This window comes from Passer domesticus, chromosome 5, assembly GCF_036417665.1.
Source record: "Passer domesticus isolate bPasDom1 chromosome 5, bPasDom1.hap1, whole genome shotgun sequence".
NCBI classification, from domain to species: domain Eukaryota; kingdom Metazoa; phylum Chordata; class Aves; order Passeriformes; family Passeridae; genus Passer; species Passer domesticus.
Genome location: NC_087478.1, coordinates 3,901,009 through 3,909,486, shown reverse-complemented (window position 1 = coordinate 3,909,486; position 8,478 = coordinate 3,901,009).

The following is an 8,478-nucleotide window of genomic DNA, read 5'->3' as shown; positions in this document are numbered from 1 at the left end:
GCACCACTCGTGTATTCACATAGTTCTCTCTGCCTGTACTCAGGGAAGGGAATATTGGCATGTGAAGTTCAGCATATTAGCAAACAATAATGAAATATTGTCATTCACTTGGTTAAGCACAGGATGGAACAAAGTCAAGGGCTTTATGAAGTTTTTGGAGTTCAGATGCTCAGCTAGAATAAATCAATATTGCTGTAATTTGCTCTGTTGAGTTTCATAATCTGCAAATCAGGTTCACTGCTAGGCATTCTTTCCTCAGCTACATCAAAACAAATTGCTCTTTACTCTGATTTAATCCTGACTGATTTATTGAGAATGATAAAATTTTAAATCCTGATAAAGAAAGTAAGTTTAAAGATGGCATTTAGGTCCTTCATATTTTTGAGCAAAGAAGGATGGTGATTGTATGGCTCCTGATTTCATCTCAGTTTCATCCTCATTCCCCTTAGGTGGATAAGTTATTCTGCTTTATGCATACATAAGTGTCCTTTAAGGCTCTCTTTATTTCATTCTCTAGCCATATAGAAAGTAATGAGGTCCCCAATGAAAGCCTTAAGGGTCTCCTAAACAATCAGGGAGGAACAAATGGCTGATATGAGCCCTTGTGAAAACAGCAATTTGTTCATTAATCATGGAAGTAAAGCCTCATCACTGGAGAATTAAGTCAGCCTTATTCCATGGATAAAAACGAAAACACCTTCAACATGAGTGAAACATTCATCATGGTAAGCCTGTAAATTCCATGTAATGGCAATGATTAACCCTTTCCCTTTCTATTTTATGAAAATCTTTCTTGGTACAGTAATTATGACTGATCAAATACCTTCTTTCCATCCCATAAAAAAAAAAAGGTGAATTAATGTAATGACCCTGGAAAGTGTGTTTAATCCTTTTCTACTCTAACTTGGGGTTTTGAGCATTAGAGTTTCCTCCCATTATTAGCAACAGCTGAAATTACTTTACAACACTGCAAGTTATGTAAAAGAGAAAAATTTGTGAGATGGAGCCAAACACTGGTACTTGTTTAGGAGCATACAGGTTGTTGGAAACAGCCCACAGTTAGGAAAAGAGCCATTAATGGCCTCAGTTATCAGTTTCTCCTCAGCAGCTCCCAGTGAAACATCCACCTTTTGCAGGATATAATTTTTACTAGGTCTGATCCTTTAACAAGCTCACCAGCTGGTTACAGGGGCCCACGTAGGAAGGAGGGTGGGCAGCTGAGATTCAGTTTCCTTGGATTTAGGCTGGTGTTGAGCCATTTCCTTAAAGTAAATCATACAAGTCTGTGTAATATATAATATAGTCTTATATCACTGAGTTAAAATTGCCATTTAGAGTTCATGCTCTTGCACTTGAATATTGCCTTCAACGTTATTACATAATTACCTTGGATCTCATTATGATGGGTAAATATGAAACATGGGGCTATTCTAGGGATTTGCTGTGGAAGATACTGTGGCAGCCTTTATTTAGCAGGAGAGAAAGTTCATATGAGAAAATTCACAATTATCACATGCATGCATTATGTACAGCTTGAAATAAAAATTTAAAAGAAAACATCATTGTGAAGAAAAATATCTAAAAACTAACAGTATGGAGTGAGTGGACATAAATGGAAATACACAGGGGATGGAATCTGGCTTTTCATGGATGTGAACCACAGAAAACACCAAAGGAGGCAGTTGCAGCCTGTTAGAATGGAAATTCTCACCATGTAAAGGAAGATGATTTTGCAAGAAGGACAAGCTGGAATACACTCCTGAGGGGCTGTGGAAGTCTCCCTTTGAACAATTTCTAAACTGCAGCTGGACACATCTGGGCAAGATGCTAAGCAAGGTGATTAAAGTTTGAAGTTAGTTTGTGTTGTTTCTTTTTTTCTCCTTATTCATAACAACAATTTTGCAAAATTTGTTTTCCTGGAAATTTTTAAAGTTTTGTTGCATTATTAATCTTCACAGGGTTTTGTTATACAGAGCCTGTCTCTCCTTGAAATGCAAATAAGTGAAAACTGTTGTAAACACCGGCTATCAAAACATCTCTTTCCACCAAATCTTAGTCTTATTCTGCTACAGTGTTCTGTCAACAGAAGAACAGGGCTGAACAGAGGGGAAACACAGACAAAGATCCTGGGGAACCTGTGGAAACCAAACCTAAATCGCCAAAAATTATCTTCCACTTGCAATGTAACTAATAGATTTGAAGGGACCCATGGCACGTAGGGTGGCTGAATGCATTCTCCTCTTTCCCTGCTATGAATTCTGTGAGTATAAATGATAGTTTGGAGGAAAGGGAGATTGCTGTGCAGACTCTGCCTTCTTTTTTGTGCTCAGCCTTTCTTGTACCTTTCAGGTCCTTTTTTTAATTTCCTCTTCCTTTTCTGGATTAAAAGCTGAATGATGAGGCTTTATGTTAGAAAAGTGACAAATATATTATTGAAATTTTCATCTTGAATTATCTTCACAAGAATGAAACTCTGAATATTTGTTTTTAATTTCCAATCTCATTTTTAAAATAAACTTTTATAGGTGTTGCTGGATTCACCCAGGAATAGGAAATTTGACTCACAGTCAATTGTTCCCTTCATTGTGTGCTTGGGGAAAAAAATCATATACACAGACTTTTTTATTTCTTATAAGACAGTTTTATAGCACTGCATGTTATATGAATGCTTCTGAACAAGAGTAGAAACAAGACACTGAGTTAAATTGGTGAGTATGGATGTTATCATCAACAAAAAAACCTTCTTTTATTAATGTTATGCAATTTTTTTTCTGAAAATGGGTTTTTCCCTTATGTGTTCAAATAAAGATAGTGTTAATTTAAAAAAAAAAATATTAATAGAAGCCTTAGAAGAAACAAATTAAAATTTCTCCTCAATGAGGAAACCCTGACCCAGAACTTATTTTCTCAACAAGTAATCTAGAGAGTGATGCACTACAGCAAAAAAAACCCAGTCACTGCCGGTCAAAGTACAGATATTTTTAGTGCAGTCTCTCACAGAAAAAGATGAAGTCTGGTTTTGTTATGCAATATCACTTAAATAAATGGTTACTTCAGGAAAGAGTGAAACTTTTATAGCTCCTTGACGTAACAAGACACTTCCACAAGGTTCAATGGAACTCATTGATTGTACATAGATAATATTCCCTAAAAGCTACAAAATTCACATGTCGTTTAACTCTAGCTTTAATTAAAAATTGACAGCCCCAAATATATTCCTCTGGCAAAGGGAAGTACTGAAAACATATCTGTTTGTGATACAGTGATGGAATTTTAAACAAAAAATAATGGAAATAATGGTGTTACAGAATTGGACTTCTTTCCAAAACTGAATTAATCATTGCCTTTGAGTGATCTGTAGATTTAGTAAAATAAAACCAAAAAAACAAACCAACCAACCAAAACAAAGAACAAACAAACAAATAAAACAAAACAAAAATTAAAGCAACAAAAAACAACAACAACAAAAAACCCATAAGAGCCCACCAAAGAAAGCAAAAAAAAAAATCTAAAAATAATTTCAAACCATTTTCTTCTGTTCTTAATATTCATTTTACATCTTGGAATTATAATTTCTAAATATGAGCTGAAAAAGACGGTTCAAAACCATGTAAGTCAAAATCCCAACAGATCTCTGCCAAAAGTACCACATTCCTACAAAGCATTTCACTTTCAATAAAGGCAGTTTCTCTAGATGATATTTGTAAAAGGAAAATGTTTTCTTATCAGAGGAAAACAGGCTGTGAGAGGCCAGAAAACATTGAGTTAATCCAGACATCTGCCCCTTAATGGGATCAGCTGTACTGTGTCACTTTAACTCCTGTTTTCCTCTAAGAAATTTTCAGAAAAGGTTAAATAATCTATTCTTGTACTTTGACACCCTGGCAGGAAATTTCTTTTACTGTATGAATAATTTTTTTTTCCTGATGAAGTCTAACTTTTTGTTTGTGTGTTGCACCCATCATGAACATGGCACACTGTTGTTTTCCAGTCCTTCTTGCAGAATTATTTTCCCTATACTTGGGATAAGTATATATATATATATATACTTATATATATATAAGTATATATATATATATAAGTATATATATATATACTTTTATATTATATATATATACTTATATATACTATATATATATATATATATATAAAATAACAAAGCCTTACTTGTTAAGCTTAAATAACTACAATTTCTTTCACTCTTTCTTCAGAGGTCATATTATCTAGATGACACCATCCTTCTTATTTGAAATGTTTACACCATTTCTGCTATCATGGTGTTATCATGTTTTTAATCTCTTGGTCTATACTTTTAAAATACACATAGATCGGAATCAACATCACCTCAATTACAGGGTTTTATTGTTTTCCTTATTACTTTTCTATTTTTCCTTTTTTTAAGTTTTTTTTTTTTTTGAGCACAGACTTGAAGTTTCTTCTCAGAAAAACAATTTGAATTTCATTTGCTTTGAATCTAATTTCTACACTGCTGTGTCTTCCAGCATGAGAATATTTATTATCAGCAGAAAGCTCTTTTTATGAAATGTGCATTTGTATTTGAAATCAAAAATATGAATATAAAATCTGAATCTACTCTTAGTTAAGCCAGTGCTAAAAACTCCATGGGCATTCAATAAAAAGGGAAACAAACCTTTAGAGGACAGCAGGGCTATAATTTTGTTGCCTACAATGGGCAAGGTAACATCTATAGCCAAAGAGGAAGAGAAGAGTTTTGAATAAGTTAGGACATCAGTAGCAGCATAAAACATTTAATTTAAATAACTATAACATAAAAAACCCCAAACCAAACGAATTGCTGATACCATTTTTTCCATGGGAAAGCAAAAATTGCTGTGCCACACAAGGTAAGAGTAGGAAGTATACTTCCTTACATGTAAGTTTCATGGCATACACATTTTATAGAGACTCTTTCCCTACAGGTTATTCCAATCTCTCTTGCATGGAATTCATCATTATATGTCTGTCCTCTTCCTCACTCCAATCCACATCTAGCCGAGTCTAATTAGTGGGGGCTTTCTCTCATGAGTTACTGCAAGCCTGCAGTAACTACTGCAAATACAGGATGTTTTACTCACAGGTCTGACTGCAAAAGATGAGAAACATCAGATTCTGTATTCAGAAATATAGCACAGGAAAACTGCTTAAAATATCTGCTTCAAATGATTCCCAAAGTCTTAAAAGTAAAGTAAAAAGTATGGCTTAGATACTGGTTTTAAAGTAACGATGTAAGATATTACAGCTTTTGGGAGAGTATGAGTACTTTTTGGTTTTTTTAAAATAATTTTTGTTCAATTTGCATTATTGAATGATGTATAATTTGAGAAAAACAGGTTGCTTGTGTTTCTTGTTCCAATAAAGACCCAAATGAAGTCCTGGTCTAGTAAAGGAACCTTCCTTTGCTTTCCACAAGCCCTGGATTTCACTCTGGTGAAATCCTGTGTGCTGCCAGCCTGAGCTATCTTTACACCTGCAACCTCAATTTTTGCTTTTTTTTTGGGTTTGATGGATTTATTGCTGGACACAATAGTACAGCCAAATACTCAGCAAGATGCACAGGACTGAAAACAAAGGAAATAACAATAAAGGAAAAACAAGCTTTTGCTCCTCTGCACCAAGAACTTGTTTCTTACTAGAGCGTTTCTTACTAGTGACAAACAGGAAAGACTGGCAGACTCAAATTAGAGGTTAAGCAAAGGCTAGCTGAGAAGAACAAGAGTCAACTACCTTAGTTTAAAAATAGAAACAGAATGAAGCTAGCAACCTGAGGGAATTGACATGTAGCAGATTATGAGGAAATTGGGAAGGTTCTTTTATTACAGTTAAAACACAGAAGAAATGAAAAAAGTGCCTGCTATACCAGTTTCCAGTTCTGCCTTCAGCCAAGAAGAAAAGTTCATAGTAGTAAACCAATTAAGATTAAAATGAAACTTGTAGGCAAGATGGTCCATTCTCTGATAACCCTTTTTGTGTGGTGCAACAGATGAGATGTATCCCTTCCCCACAAGATGGCCAATTAAAAGGTTAATGTGCACTAAATTTTTAGAATTAAAGCAAGGCTGAACAGCTTTTTCATTACAATTAACTTTAAAGGTTTGATTATCATTCACATTAGACTGCCTTTTTTCATTTGCAAACCAATTCTTCTTGAATATTGACATCAGAGGAGGAGAAAGTATTCCAAGCACTAGTGAGAGGGGAAAACCAGGATGGGAATCTTCACCTGCAGTTTAGGAGATGCTAAGGTGTGTTGGATTTATCACATCATGGCTTGCATGCACTTATCTGTTCTGTTCTTGGTAAAGACTGCTGAGATTTAACAGAAATATTTATATACACTGCACTCCATCTTAGGAAACTTCTGAAACTGGTAATTTCTAGATACAGTCAAACAACAGAATTTTTCCTGTGGAAAATTGCCTTTTTGATGAAAATCCTGAAGTTTTCGTTATCTGACAAAAATTTAAAGTTTGAGGAAAGCAGACACTGTAGAAATTTGTTTAATGAAAACACAAGTTCCTACACAAGAAATTTAACAGAAAATACTTGGCAGACCCTAATTATTTCTTTCTTGTCTTATTTCCTCCTTGTGGCACATTACTGAGAAAGATGTAAGCAAATAGGATCTGGAGAATTCAGGACCCCTTAATCCACCTAATTCAAGACACGGTATAGCATGCAGTTTTCAGTAGTTCATAGCTTCTAGAAATAGAACCATAGAATCATATAATCATGGAAAATTTGAGTTGGAAGGGATATTAAAGGTCATCTCATCTCAACCCCCCTGCCATGGGCAGGGACAAATTCCACTAGACCAGGTTGCTCCATGTCCCATCCAACCTGGCCTTGAACTCTTCCAAGAATGGGATGTAATATAGAAATTCATCACAGCTAGAAAGAATTTTTTTTTTTTTTTTTTTTTTTTTTTTGCAAATAGAGTCCTAGTGCTTTCAGAAAAAATCAAGTCCTTGTACTGTAAGTTTAATTCAGATGTAGAAATAACACACTTCAGAGCTGCTTTCAGAAAGGCCTTGGCTGGAAGAGCTCAAGATGCAATTATATGATATTTTATATCTTTTATCTTAATTAAAAAAAATGTTCAATATGAAAATATTCCATTCACATGACTGAAGCTGGTTTCTGACAAGGACTATAATGTCAATATCTGGTTTCATTTTAAGACATGGACTCTTACTCCATAATGATATTAATTTAAGGAAGATTATCTGAACTTTGAAGGTAGTTCTTTTCTCTATACCATTACTCAGTGCAACTGAACAGGGGGCACACTAAGAGTCAGTAATGGCCCATGTATAAGAACATAGCCTAAGTGTCAATAATGCTACACAAAAATGAGGTAAATCTGATAATGTGTTTAGGGGATAACACCCTGTATAAGTCCCCCAGCAGTTATCTTTTCCTTCACAGTGGAGTTCTAAATCAATTCCTAATGTATGAAATGTACAATCACTTTAGTTTCCCTTAGTGCTGGTTTAATTGCCGTAATTCATTGGGGGAAAAATCACAAAATAACAGAAGTAACAAAGAAAAATCAGTATTAAAGGAAGAATAGACAGAGTCAGAATTCCCATCTGAAATATAGATGGTGTTTAAGTCCAAAACCTGACTTGAATTTTACACTCAAAATCAAGAGCAAGCACTTTTCTGTACTCCTGCTTCATATATAGAGAGGAATGAATATAGACTAATCTAAATTGTAATTTCATAGGTTGTTTATACTGCATAAATAAGGTACAGCAGCTGTTTGAAAGGCAAATTGAACTAAAAGGTCTCTGGATTGAATCCTAAAGTATTTATATTCAGTTTTTCACATTGTGTTCTGTTTTCAAAACCATTGCTGAATTTGTTAAATCAGTGTTGTGCTTGTTAAAGAAAATAATATTCCATGAATGCTGGCTACCCTTTGACTCTCTCCTTGAATCTAAGCATTTGTAGCTAAATACAAAACCTCTGACATAGCTGTCTTTAGTGAACCAAAACAAACTGCAGTGAATTCTTGTTTAAACTCCATCAGCCATGATGATTATACTGTATTTGTAATGAAGCAAGGCCTCCCAATAACACTATGAGGACACATTTCATAGTGTCTAATGGTTTATACTGTATATATGATTTCACATGTCATTAGCCAGACTTTTCAAATGTCTTCCAAAGTAGCTTATAGAAAAAAACACAAACATGCTGAAACAAGATTATTAACAAAATCAATATCACTGAACAGGCAATTTATGTTTCTTTTCCTACTTCTGTTGGTAACTACTCTAGCAAGACCAGAAGACCAGATTTAAACTGAAAGAGGGTAAATTTAGATTAGATATTAGGAAGAAATTCTTCCCTATCTGGGTGGTTAGACACTGGCATAGGTTTCCCAGAGAATCTGTGGCTTTCCCATCCCTGGAAGTGTTCAGTGGCAGGTTGGATGGAGCTCTGACCAGTCTG